The 12,628-nt window shown below is 35.8% G+C and overlaps 1 protein-coding gene across 23 annotated transcripts in view; it reads right to left on the bottom strand.

Moving 5' to 3' along the window:
• The window catches only part of FUT8 (fucosyltransferase 8), a 332,165-nt gene that overhangs the window by 230,511 nt on the left and 89,026 nt on the right, over positions 1–12,628 (bottom strand). For 5 of the 23 annotated variants that reach the window (XM_070797731.1, XM_070797730.1, XM_070797718.1 and 2 more), the window contains one exon: positions 10,431–10,473. The exons of 16 other annotated variants lie outside the window; for them this stretch is intronic. The gene's annotated coding sequence lies outside the window, so the exon portion shown is untranslated. Of the gene's footprint in view, positions 1–10,430; positions 10,616–12,628 lie in introns of all 23 variants that reach the window. 2 more of the 23 variants (XM_070797729.1, XM_070797726.1) reach the window with 1 other exon arrangement.

Genomic DNA, 12,628 nt, shown 5'->3' with positions numbered 1-12,628 from the left:
ACTATGATGTTTCATTTAACTCATCTCATTATTAACATAAGAAAAGCATCTGGGACTTCAGTGCTAATAAGTATTAGTTATTACTGTTATTATAATTTCCTTTCTTGTCCTGCTTCCTGAACCTATCATTCTCCTCTTTCTACTCCTGGCTGCTGCATCAACAGGTTCTCCCTTCAGCCAAACCTGCAGCATATGCAACAAAAGGTAAAGAATACACAACAACAGGAGGGAGGTCATTCGGAGCCAAAAAAAAAAAAAAAAAGAATACAAACACAAGAGCCCATAAGAAAGTGTACTATGTGACATAACCAGAAGATTCCTCAGCATGATAAACAGTCAAGCTAATTCTGGGACCCTGTAAAAGGTATATTCAAGGGGGTTAAAACAGATGTTCCTAAAGTCCCCTTTTAATCCTCTATGCCCCTATCAAAGTATCCAACCCAGACGTTAAAACCTGGAACATATCTCCTTGATAATACTCAACAAGACTAAAACTTGTATGTTCTTTGTAACCTTGAGTCAGCTACTGACTCATATCTGTACACCTAAAAATTAACAAGTTCCTATCCGCATCTATTGGAGAGCCTAAGTTTAGACCTCTATCACGTGGCAACCCATGTTAAAATCTGTCCACTCTTACCTAAAAGCCCAAGAAGCAGAAGACATATACATCAAAGGTCAAAACACTCACTCTGTCACTTGTGGCGTACTGAGTCTCAGGGACCTGGAGTAGATTCAGGTAAGCAGCTCTTTAACTTAAAGCCAAAATTCAGTTCAGCTTAACCTCTCATTACCCTTTTCATATTCTGTCATATACTGTAGACAACTGCACTATATATTTTATGTCCTACTTTCTCAAATTAGACAAAAAGCATCTTAAAAGCTAGGACTATACCTTCCCTAATTCAAAACTACAACCTTAATTCTGACATATTGGATAGACAAATATTTGTCTTGTTAGATTGAATGTATAGTTACAGCATAAAACAATATTATTTACCTTTGTGAAGTCTTTGGTTTTTAGAACAATTTCACGTGATTTCACTTGATTATTCCAATGATCCTATAGTCACAGCAAATACATAGTCTCATTTTCTATGAAGTACCTGAATTTCAAATGCCTGATTAACTAACTAAAAATTATTCACTTTAGTATGTCTTAATAAGCAAATTTTTAGTCCAAGACCATGCTTGTCATAAGTGACAAAGCCAGAACGGCACTGTGCTGTATCACACCACGCTAGGGCCTTTCTCGGAGAGAACCAGTAAAGGAAGGGAGAAAGTCAAAGAAGACACTGACAACAAGTTTTGATAATGAGATAAATGTATGACTGATCCCTAAATAAAACTGAACTGCTTTTTACATTTCCTTTTTCCTATCTTAGTAAAGTCTCAAAGTTTTATTTTCCTTCCTACAAGTTTGTGTTGAGTTTCTTCCTTTATTCTCACAAAATTAGTTGTACTTTCATCATTAAAATTATATTCCATCTCAAATTTTACCTGCTATCTGCCCTCATGCCTATAAGCCAAATTATGTTTTAAAAGTTATGCAATTTTGTAAATAGTTTCCTTATTCTGTCTTAATGAATGTTTTATTATTCACTTGAATTGGCCAGTATTCTCTAAAACGGTTTTTGTTCAAAGCTACGCTCTCTAAAAATAACCTATGTAAGTCCACATTCCGCTAATATATACACTATACTTTTGTAAGAAACGAATTGGCAGCTTCTCTAGAAAAGAACCTACATTGAACAATCAACCAACATAAGCTGACACTAAAATAATAATAAAAGCATTAACTTGCTATTTCACTACTGAGTTCATATTTAGAATGTCCTATAAACCCCCCATTTAATCAATGACAATGTAATTCACTCAACTTCTCTGAATCTGTTTTACTGTGTGTGATAATAAAACATTGATCTAGATCTTTGGAATTTCTTTTAAATTTTAAAGAGTTCCTGAGATTGCGGATTTAAGTCCAAGTTTATTTACCCTATAAAAGTTGATTTATTATTTTAATGCACATATCTGCACCTTTTCTACTTTACTTAAAGGTAGGAACTGTACATCTTCGTAGCCTTATCCTTTTGGATAAGAGATGCTTATGGCGCTAACATAAGAGGTGCTAACATGGCGCTATGCACATGCAGGCATGTTTCAGTTGCCTTTCTACCTTAAGTGTTAAATTGTTAGCACCGACAGAAGACTCTCAATTACCTATGTGTGATTCAACAGCAAATCACTTCAATTTCTGAGAAGACATAGTAAAATTGGTTAGAACCCAAGTTAAATTATTAGAGTGCATGAGCAATATTCAGCATAACGAGTATCTGCAAAAGAGATGGTAATTAATTGGGACAGGGAGACTGGCCCCAAACCCTGTGCTTAGTCACAGTTCTTCATAACCCTTAGAGCCATTTCCCAACTGATGATGTGAAAGCCAGACCAGAATGACATCCACATCCCCAGATCATAAAACTAGAGGAAGGAAGAATAAGGGAAACATTGACATGGATATGTATTTTACTTTTGATTCACTAACTGAACTTGCTTCAAGAAATTTACCAAATTTGTTTTCAGACAAGGTGAAAGGCAATTTTATATTACAGTAAAATTTGAGGAAGTAATTTTTAAAAACACAGACATACAGTTTTTCAGGTATTTCCAATCAACGTGTAATTATGTGAACATTAGCTTTAATTTAGATTGAAACCTATTATCCCTCTAAATAGTCTTAGTAGATGCCTAGGCCTTGGTAAAAATCACTAACCTGTGCTTGGAATACTCATGTATCTATAAAATTCAACGCAGAAACAGGCAGAACAGACAACAATCATATAACTGTGCACAGAGAAGCAGGAAAATGAAAAAGTTTCTGGGAACCTTCATAAAGAGTCACAGATAACCATCGCATCTATACGCAGTTAAACACATGGCACTCCAGTTTCGGGAATCCTGAGCTCACCAAAACTTTGACAACTAAATTTGGGTTGCTTGGGGTGAGTGAAAGAGATGCGAAAGGGGACTGAGGAGCCTTAAAAACCCCTATTTTGACTAAGACTGCAGCTGTAATTACAGCTGTTCTGAAGCTTTTCTTAGAACTGCTAAATAACAGTTTTTTAAATAATAACAACCAAAAGTAGGTTTAATGAACTGAAGAATTTAATAGGAGGACTTCATAGTTAAAGGTTTTTTTTCTTTTTTACTATACAATTAATTTTCTATTGTTTTTGCTCTGCAACTAGTAGATAAGAATTGTTACAAAATGCAAGAAGCTTTCTCAGCTTTCTTAGATGTCCAAGTTTTCAATGTTTTTTCTAACATTAAAAAAAAAAAACCACATTAGAAAGTGTACACTGCACTTCCTTCCTTAAGTATCTTTACATAAACTCACATTTTACATTTCTTCTCCCTTACCATGCCATGTACTTGGCATACTTATGAAACAAGTATATGAACCAAACTAGAAATAGGTATGATATCAATAAACAACACATTGAGTCCTTTTGATAACATTCCAAATATATTCTCTAATAGTGTACTTACATTAAAAAAGGTTACATTACACACAAGCACAAATGAAGTTATACACATTGTAGACTCATTTCTGTATCATATTTAAGATATGAACAGCATCTCATTTCTCTGGATCATTATTCATTCAGTACCTAAAAATCAGAAATCTCATTCTGGTCAAAAACATCTACATAAGAGGCTCTCAAACTCACTGCCTCCCTCAGATACACTGAATCTACACCCAAACATGCAAGTTCCTCTGAAAGAAAATCAGAGACCAGCGAGTGACTACTGCAAAGAGGGTAAATAAGGAAAAACCTACATCAAATGAGTGGAAAAGCTGAGAAACATTCTCTTCATAAACTCCAATCCCAGCACAGCAACATACAATTGGAAAGGAATTCACAACTACTGGCTTCTCCCTAAAAAATGAAGAGTTTAGACCTAACATCTACCACTCCAACTTTTAAGACTTCATCTGAGGGATTGGGCCCCAAATCATCTAGCTCTGAAAGCCAATGGGACTCTACACATTATAGGAGTCCCAGAAGGAAAAAAAGAGGCAGAAAGCTTCTTTGAAGAAATAATGGCTGAAAACCTCCCTAACCTGAGGAAAGAAATAGATACCCAGACACAGGGAGTCCATCTGAAGTGTTTCAAATAAGATGAGTCTCAACCAAGTCCCATTAAATTAAATTATCAAAAGGTAAAGACAAAGACAGAATGTTAAAAGCAGTGAGAGAAAAACCACATGCTAAATAAAAGAAAACCTCAACAGAATATTCAGCAGATTTTTTCAGCAAAATCTGAAAACTTTTATAGGCCAGAAGGAAGTATATTCAAAGTGCTAAAAGAAAAAAATGCCAACCAAGAATACTCTACCCAGCAAAGTTGTCCTTCAAAATTGAACAAGATATAAAGGGTTTTCCAGGCAAATAAAAGCTGAATGAGTTTAAGGAGAGTTCACTAAGATGGCTGAATAGAAAGACTCTGAGTTCACCTCCTCTCATGGTTCCTATCATTGATAATGGGGCTTCCCTGGTAACTCAGCCATTGTCAAAAAATCCATCTGCCAATGCAGGAGACATGGGTTCAATCCCTAGTTTGGGAAGATCCCCCGGAGAAGCAAAGGGCAACCCACTCCTGTATTCTTGCCTGGGAAATCCCAAGGACAGAGGACCTGGTCGGCTACAGATCAGGGGGTTGCAAACAGTCAGATACGACTGAGTGAATAAACAACAACAACACTCACTAATAACATTGTATTATATAACTGAAATTTGCTAAGAGAGAATCTAAATGTTCTCACATACACACACACACAAAAGATAGATAAAATAAGTGAGGTGATGGATATGTGAATTAACTAGATGGTGGGACTTCTTTCACAACTCCACATAGATCAAGTCACTACAATGTACACTTTAAATATCCTACAATTTTATTTGTCAAGTATGGCTCAGTAAAGTGGCAGGGCACGGGGGCAGTAGTTAAAAAAAAACCACACATCTAATGAACTTTTTAAATAAACTGACTTGGTAATTTTAAAAATATCCTAAACGGCTGAGATTTTATGTTTGCATATTTTCATTTCTATCTGTGGATAGCAGGAATTTCTAGAAAAACATCAAGAGTAAATGAAGATACTTTCTTGAGAAGAAATAAAAATGGATGTCTTTCAGAGTTCCCAACATTTAAAGATACAGAGGCTAAAAAAAAAATACCTTCCAGAAAATTAAAGAAAGCTAGAACAGTGAACATTTACTTTATAAGTACCAAACATCACAAGTGGAGGAAAATGTCATTTAAGGAGCAAAGTAGGGTTCATGAAGGAAAGCTTCTTACCAGTGACTGGCAAAATGTAGACAAATTTAAATAAAATTATATAAATGTAGATAAATCTGTTCTCTAAATTCCTCTGAATATCTAAAAGAGAAAGCTCCATTACTGAAATTTTGGTGATCTTTTGCAGAACAAAAAATAAATAAATAAAGTTCTCATAAGTTATGGAAAAGTACTTAAGTATATATGATAATACTAAAATATTGATTATATCTGACACATTTACCCTAAAAGAGCTTCACAGTAAATCAAATTATTTTCCATAGTTATAGTAAGCATATCCATGTAGAAATAACAGATATACTATACTTCATATTATTTTCCGTGCAAGATCTTGATTAGGAACGAGCTTAGAGAGCTTGATTAGGAAAGAATAGGAAATTCAATTCTTTTTCTATATTCTGAAAAGTTAGGAAGAAACACCCCAATAATCCTAAATGTGATGGCCAAATAATTACATTTCCCTAAAATCTAAACAGACCAAAGTCTTTCATGGATGTCTATACTTATACTAAAACGTAAGCAAGCATTACAAGAACACAGGGCGTCACAAAACAAGAGGCAAACTCACAGATAATAAGATAATTTGCGTATTCAAAGAGGACAAGGATAATTTAATTTCAAAGCATAGATTATATTTATAGAAAACTGTATCCACCTGTAGTCAAAAAGTACCTCATAAAAGCAAAGAAATCACAGGAAGCACAGATAAGTAACCAAACTCAAAACTGAACAGTGTTAAGTACCAGCTGCTAGAAACCAGTAATGCATTAAAAAGATACAAGAGAATAGCTGATCCATTCAGTCCCAAACCGAGCTCCCGGAAATGCACAGGTAGGCTTTGAAAAGCTGCTTGCACATATCGAAGTCTGCAAACTAGGTATTAAAAATTATCTCATTCGACTTCTTATAAGACCAAAAAAAAAAAAAAAAGCTGCTGCAAACCCTCCCTTCCAGCCATATGTCTACTTTGAAGCTTTTCATTATTATACATTATTATTTTGTCTACTGCACAGCAGGTATATAACAAGATCCAAAACACAGTGCAAAGAAGACAGGAAGACTTAGAGGACTTTTTAACACTACAAAATACTTATTTACTTATTCTTAGAAGTTTCATAAAGATATTCCTTCTGAGATCAAGAGCCAGAAAGGCCTAAAATCATGACCAGGGTAAAGGGCCCTCATACTTGGGGTTTGGGGAAGAGGTCTGTGGGGTTGGGAAAAGACTTCAGGACCCAGTGATAGAAAAATCTACTATGATGACTCTAAAAATCTGGGAAGTTTCCATTGGCCCTCTCATGCTCCGGAGGCTGCTTCTCCCCAACTCTGTTGATAAAATCTAAATTGTCCAATGGCTGCTCATCTACAAGATCAATTCTCTGAGAGTTATACTTAACCAACCATTCCCCCAAACTAGTTGTACTATGCCTGCACCCATCCAACTAAAGCACTATAAAAAAAATTCTACCATCCTTCCCCAAGTCAGAACTGTCTTTCAGAGCATTCTCAGCTCAGTATTTTCTAATAGGTTTAATTTTCTTTCAAACTGTGAAAAGTTACAGAAGCAGGAATTTGCTTTATTTTCTTGGTTCCAAGATAACTTTCATTAGAAACTTAGAAGAAAATAAAAGACAAAAACATTTATTAAGTGCCTAACAACACTGCTATGTATGTACGTTTATGCAGTTGATTCTATTTAACCCTCACTATAACCCTTGGGATGAATATTTTTATATTCACTCAACAGATGAGAAATCAGAAAATTAGTTTAAGAAACTTATCAAGTTAGCAAGTGGTAAATACAAGACTTAAACCCAACTATCCCAGGGCAACTCATTCACAAAAGGGCTTAAGTATCCCATAGCTATCTCCCATCAGTAATGCTGAACATAATGAATACGATGTTTCAACTGTAAGTTAACAGTTACCTCAGTATATGTTTTTCCAAATAGTTCTTAATGTTTCTCTCTACTTTTTCATACCATAGTTCAATAATTAGTTTATATTTTAAACAATTAGAAATGATATTTGAAAATAAAATACTTTTTAAAACCCAGATATTATACATGCAGAATGACTGCTTTCATGAAGGAAGGGTTCTGTGGGGTGAGGGGGGAAACTGCCAATACAAAACTGTGCACAACAGACATTTGCATTAGCCTGGTGGGCTGCCGTCTCTGGGGTCGCACAGAGTCGGACAGGACTCAAGTGAATTAGCAGCAGCAGCAGCAGCAGGGCTAGAACACACAGTAACTCTCATCTCAATAAACACACCAAAAAATTATTTGACAAAACCCAGTATCTGTCCCTTATTTGAAGTCTGCAAATTAGGAATGGAAAGGAAAGCAATCTAATAAAGGGGTCTAGGAAAAAAAATCTATAATCAATATCACATTTAATTATGAAAGAAAAGATGCTTTCCCCCTAAGACTAGAAGCAAGACCAGGATATCCACTATCACCAGTTCTATTCAACATTATACTAGAGGGTCCAGCCAGTGAAGTCAGTTAAAAAAAAAAAAAGAAAGAAAAAAAGAAAGTAAAGGCATCTGTATTGGATTGAAAGAAATGAAACTCTCTTAATTCACGGAAGACACGATTGTTCATGTAGACAATCCAATGGAATCAATAAAAAAAGAAAAATCTAGAACAGAAAAGTTCACTTAGCAAGGTTGTAAAATTCAAGGCCAACATACAAAAATAAATTGTACTTTTATATATTAGCAATGAACAAACAGAACTGGAATTTTTTAAGTTATCATTTATAGATGGCATAAAATACCATTTATTAAAAAATTGAATTAAAAAATACCAGTTATAAAAAAATGATTAAAAAAAATACCATTTAAAAATACCTTTTATAAAACACCATATATAAGAGAAAAAAATAGCATACTTGGGGATAAATTTGGCAAAGTATTGGAAAGATCTGTACACTAAAAACGATAAAACACTGCTGAAAGAAATTAAAAAATCTAAGAAAATGTTAAAAATATAAGTAAATGGAGACAGCCTTATTCATGGCTTAAAAGACAACACTGTTAAGATTTCAATTCTGCCCAAATTTATCTATAGATCCTATGCAATTCCCCCAAATTTATCTACAGATTCAACAAAAATCCCAATATCCTTTTCTCAGATAGACATTTATAAATTGCTTCTAAAACTCATAAAGAAATGTGAACGACATAGTACAGTTGCATCCCTCTTGACTGAATCAGGAGAGTAGCTACAGAGATTTGAAAACTGAAAGTGAAGTATATAGAATCATTAACTGTAACAAGAGATTGAAGTAGTAGCAGTTAACTAGTGAGAAGTAAACAGAATTCTAAAGAACACAACAGCAGCCAATACTTCCTAAGGCTCAGACAGAGTGGCTAAGCAAGAACCTCTACCAACTCCTTTCAGGCGATTTCAAGGCTGACACTCAGACCTTGGAGAGGGCACAGGTCTATCTCACTGAATGGTAGAGAAGGTGCTCTGGTGACATGCAGGCAGAACCTGCTGAAAATCTGCCTGTGGATCCTGCCAGAAATCCAGTCTTTAGGGAGCTATGAAACAAAAGCTGTTGACCTGGAAGTGTCCCACCAAGGTAATCCGCTACAAACCACACGAAGGAGAGACACAAAGAGAAGGTGCTAGCTGACGGGTGCAGTTACCACTGCTCTCTCTGCACTTCAGGGAGCCTAGTGGAGAAAAAGCTGCACGTGCTCAGGAGATGTAGGCTAGCAGAGCTATGTGGGCTGACACTGGAGAAGATGAGTATGCTGCTGGAGACCACAAAGCAAGCACACAAGAACCAAGAAGCAAAACTCTCAATTTCTCTCCAGCATTCTCTAGTGACAAAGCTTAACACTGTACAAGATGGCAAAAGAAAAATATTTAAAGGACCTGATACATTTTCACAGAGCAGGTGAAAAAAAGGATAAATCTGGAGCTGAGAGGCAATAAATTGACAACCAGTACAACAGCCAATATCTTATAGGCCGTAAAAGAAGAATAAATTTAGAGGGGTAGCATGACCTGGCTTCATGACTTCTTATAAAGTCACAGAAATCAAAATGATAGCAGCATCGAGACAGACAAAGAGTTCAGTGGAACAAATCTGGTAGTCAGAAATAAACCCACATATATATGACAAACTGATTTTTGACAAATATCAAAAGGACAACCTTTTCAACAAACGATGCTAGAACTGGATACCACTACATAAAAACATGAACCTCCATCAGCTTATGATCAATATTTTAAAAAGCAATTCAAAATTCATCATAGAATGAAGCATAAGACCTAAAAGCATAAGACATCTAGAAGATAACTTGGTAGAAAATCTTTTTTAAGCTTGGATTAGACAAATACATCTTAGATACAAAAACAAAATCCATATAAAAATATATTGATTGCCCGGGCCTCATCAAAATTAAAAATGTGTGCTCCTCAAAAGATACTGTTAAGAGAATGAAAAGACAAGCCACAATCTAGGAGAAAATGTCTGCAAAGCATAGAACAAAAAATATATAAAGAGTGCTCAAAATTCAATAATGAAGAATTAAATCAATTAAAATAATGGGTAAAAGATCTGAACATTTTACCACAGAAAATATACAAATGGTAAATAAACACATGAATTAATACTTAATATCATTAGTCATTAGAGAAATGCAAATTAAAACCACAAGGAGATACGACCACACAAACACACCAGTTAGTAATGTCTACAATTTAAAAGAATGACCGTACCAAATGTTGGTAAGATATAGAAGAACTATACACTGCCAACAAAATCAAAAACAAAAAGAGCTACTTTTTTTTTTTTGGTAAAGCTACTTTGGAAAACTATTTAGTAATTTCCTAAAGAGTTATATGCACTCCTACTCTATGACCCAGTCATTCCACACTTAGGTATTTACCAAAGAGAAATGAAAATATGTGTTCATACAAAAACTGGTATATTAAATGTTCATGGCAGCTTTACTTGTAAGAACCAATAACTAAAAAAGAACCCAAAATGCCCATCAACAGATGAATGGAAAAACAAACTGTGATATATCCACGTGTGTCACTTACCCATTTATTGCCCCTCGGCTCTGAATGCATCCATCAATATATGCTGTATGACAGACAAGAAAGTTCCTTCAGTATGCTCATTCCTTCAACATGCCCCATGTTTACCTCTCTCAATAGAGGGCACTCAAGAGACACTGAAGTAGGTGCAGATATGAGGACTTCCAATAGAGTACTGTCTTAGCCACCTACAGAGAAAACAATCCTGTGACCTTGAAGCCTCAACCTGGTATAATAAAGTGTCAATGTCCCTTATGGGCTTGGTCTCTTACCAGCACCAGCGTCTATACTCCCTCTACAAGCCCTGAGACTGAACATAGTTGCCTGTGGCCCAGATGGATACACACCAAGCTGTCCCTCCTGCAAGCCCCCAAGACAGCCCACCCACTCCAAAAGTTTCCTGCCCCTGCTGGCACCTGAACTCCCACTACACACCCATTCTATCAGTGGCTGATCCCCTGCTCTCCTCTCACACTCCAATGAGTTGCCTACTGCTCATCCAGCAACTTCAGACCACCTCGGGCCTATACAAACCATGGACTTCTCTGCTGTCCAGTGCACTGAACCCCATCTTCTCCAATGACATCTTATCCCCTTCCAAATCTTTCCTCCTTGGGTACTCTCCCAAAGCCCTACAATACTGTATAAAGTTTCCTTATTATCTTATAGTTTTAACTCTTTAGTCATATTAATAATTCTTGATACTAAACTTTCCTTATTTAACCAACTGTATGGTTTCCATCTCCTTACTGGACCCAGATTGCTACACCATTCAAGAGACTACCTGAGTGGTACAAAAAGAAGAGAAATAAGGATGCAGCAACATGGATGAATCTCAAAATAATTATGCTGAGTGGAAAAAGCAACTTCTTCCTAAAAGGTCATACTACAGATTCCATTTTTTAAAACTTTAGAAAATGTACTAATTTATAGTGACAGAAAGTATATCAGTATTTCCCTGAAAGGGGGGAAGCTCAGGAGGGGGTAAGAGAAGGAATTACAAAGGAACAGGAAGAAATTTTGGAAGGTGATAGATATGTTCACTGTTTTAACTGTGGCAATGGGTTCACAGATGTATACATATGTCAAAACTTATCACATTGCATATTTAAAATGTATTCAGGGCTTAGAATGTCAGTCATATATCAATAAATCTGTTCTAAAAAAAATAAAGCCATATTTCCTCATCAGCCCCCCCAAATACACTATATTGAAGTCTATAAGAAAAACGAAATATATGCTACAGAATTATAAAACACTTAGAGAATGTTTAATTAATGTAGGAATTAATATCCAGATATAGAGAATTAGATTCATATCCAACATGTAAAGAAAATTCTTAAACAAAAAGTGGGCAAAGGATTTGCTTGAATAGACATTTCTCCAAAGAAGATGTACAAATGGCCAATAAGTACATGAAAATATGCTCAATATCACTAGTCATTATGGAAATGAAAAATCAAAACCATAATGAAATACTGCAGCATACTCATTAAGATGGCAATTATTGAAAAACAGAAAATAAGTGTTGGCAAGGAAGAAGAGAAATTAGAACCCAGTACACTGCTGGTAAAAATATAAAATGGGGCAGCCAATATTAAAAACACTATGGCGGTTTCTCAAAAATTAAGAACAGTATTACCATCAGTTCAGTTCAGTCACTCAGTCATGTCTGACTCTCTGTGGCCCCATGAATCGCAGCACACCATGAATCCATCACCAACTCCCGGAGTTTACCCAAACCCATGTCCATTGAGTCGGTGATGCCACCCAACCATCTCACCCTCTGTCGTCCCCTTCTCCTCCTGCCCTCAATCTTTCCCAGCATCAGGGTCTTTTCCAATGAGTCAACGCTTCGCATGAGGTGGCCAAAGTACTGGAGTTTCAGCTTCAGCATCATTCCTTCCAATGAACATCCAGGACTGATCTCCTTTAGGATGGACTGGTTGGATCTCCTTGCAGTCCAAGGGACTCTCAAGAGTCTTCTCCAACACCATAGTTCAAAAGCATCAATTCTTCTGCATGCAGCTTTCTTTATAGTCCAATTCTCACATCTATACATGACTACTGAAAAAATCATAGCCTTGACTAGACAGACCTTTGTTGGCAAAGTAATGTCTCTGCTTTTTAATATGCTGTCTAGGTTGGTCATAACTTTCCTTCCAAGGAGTAAGCCATATGACTCAACAATTCCACTTCTG

This window comes from Bos indicus, chromosome 10 (genome assembly GCF_029378745.1).
Source record: "Bos indicus isolate NIAB-ARS_2022 breed Sahiwal x Tharparkar chromosome 10, NIAB-ARS_B.indTharparkar_mat_pri_1.0, whole genome shotgun sequence".
NCBI lineage: Eukaryota > Metazoa > Chordata > Mammalia > Artiodactyla > Bovidae > Bos > Bos indicus.
This window is presented reverse-complemented; position numbering and strand designations above follow the sequence as displayed.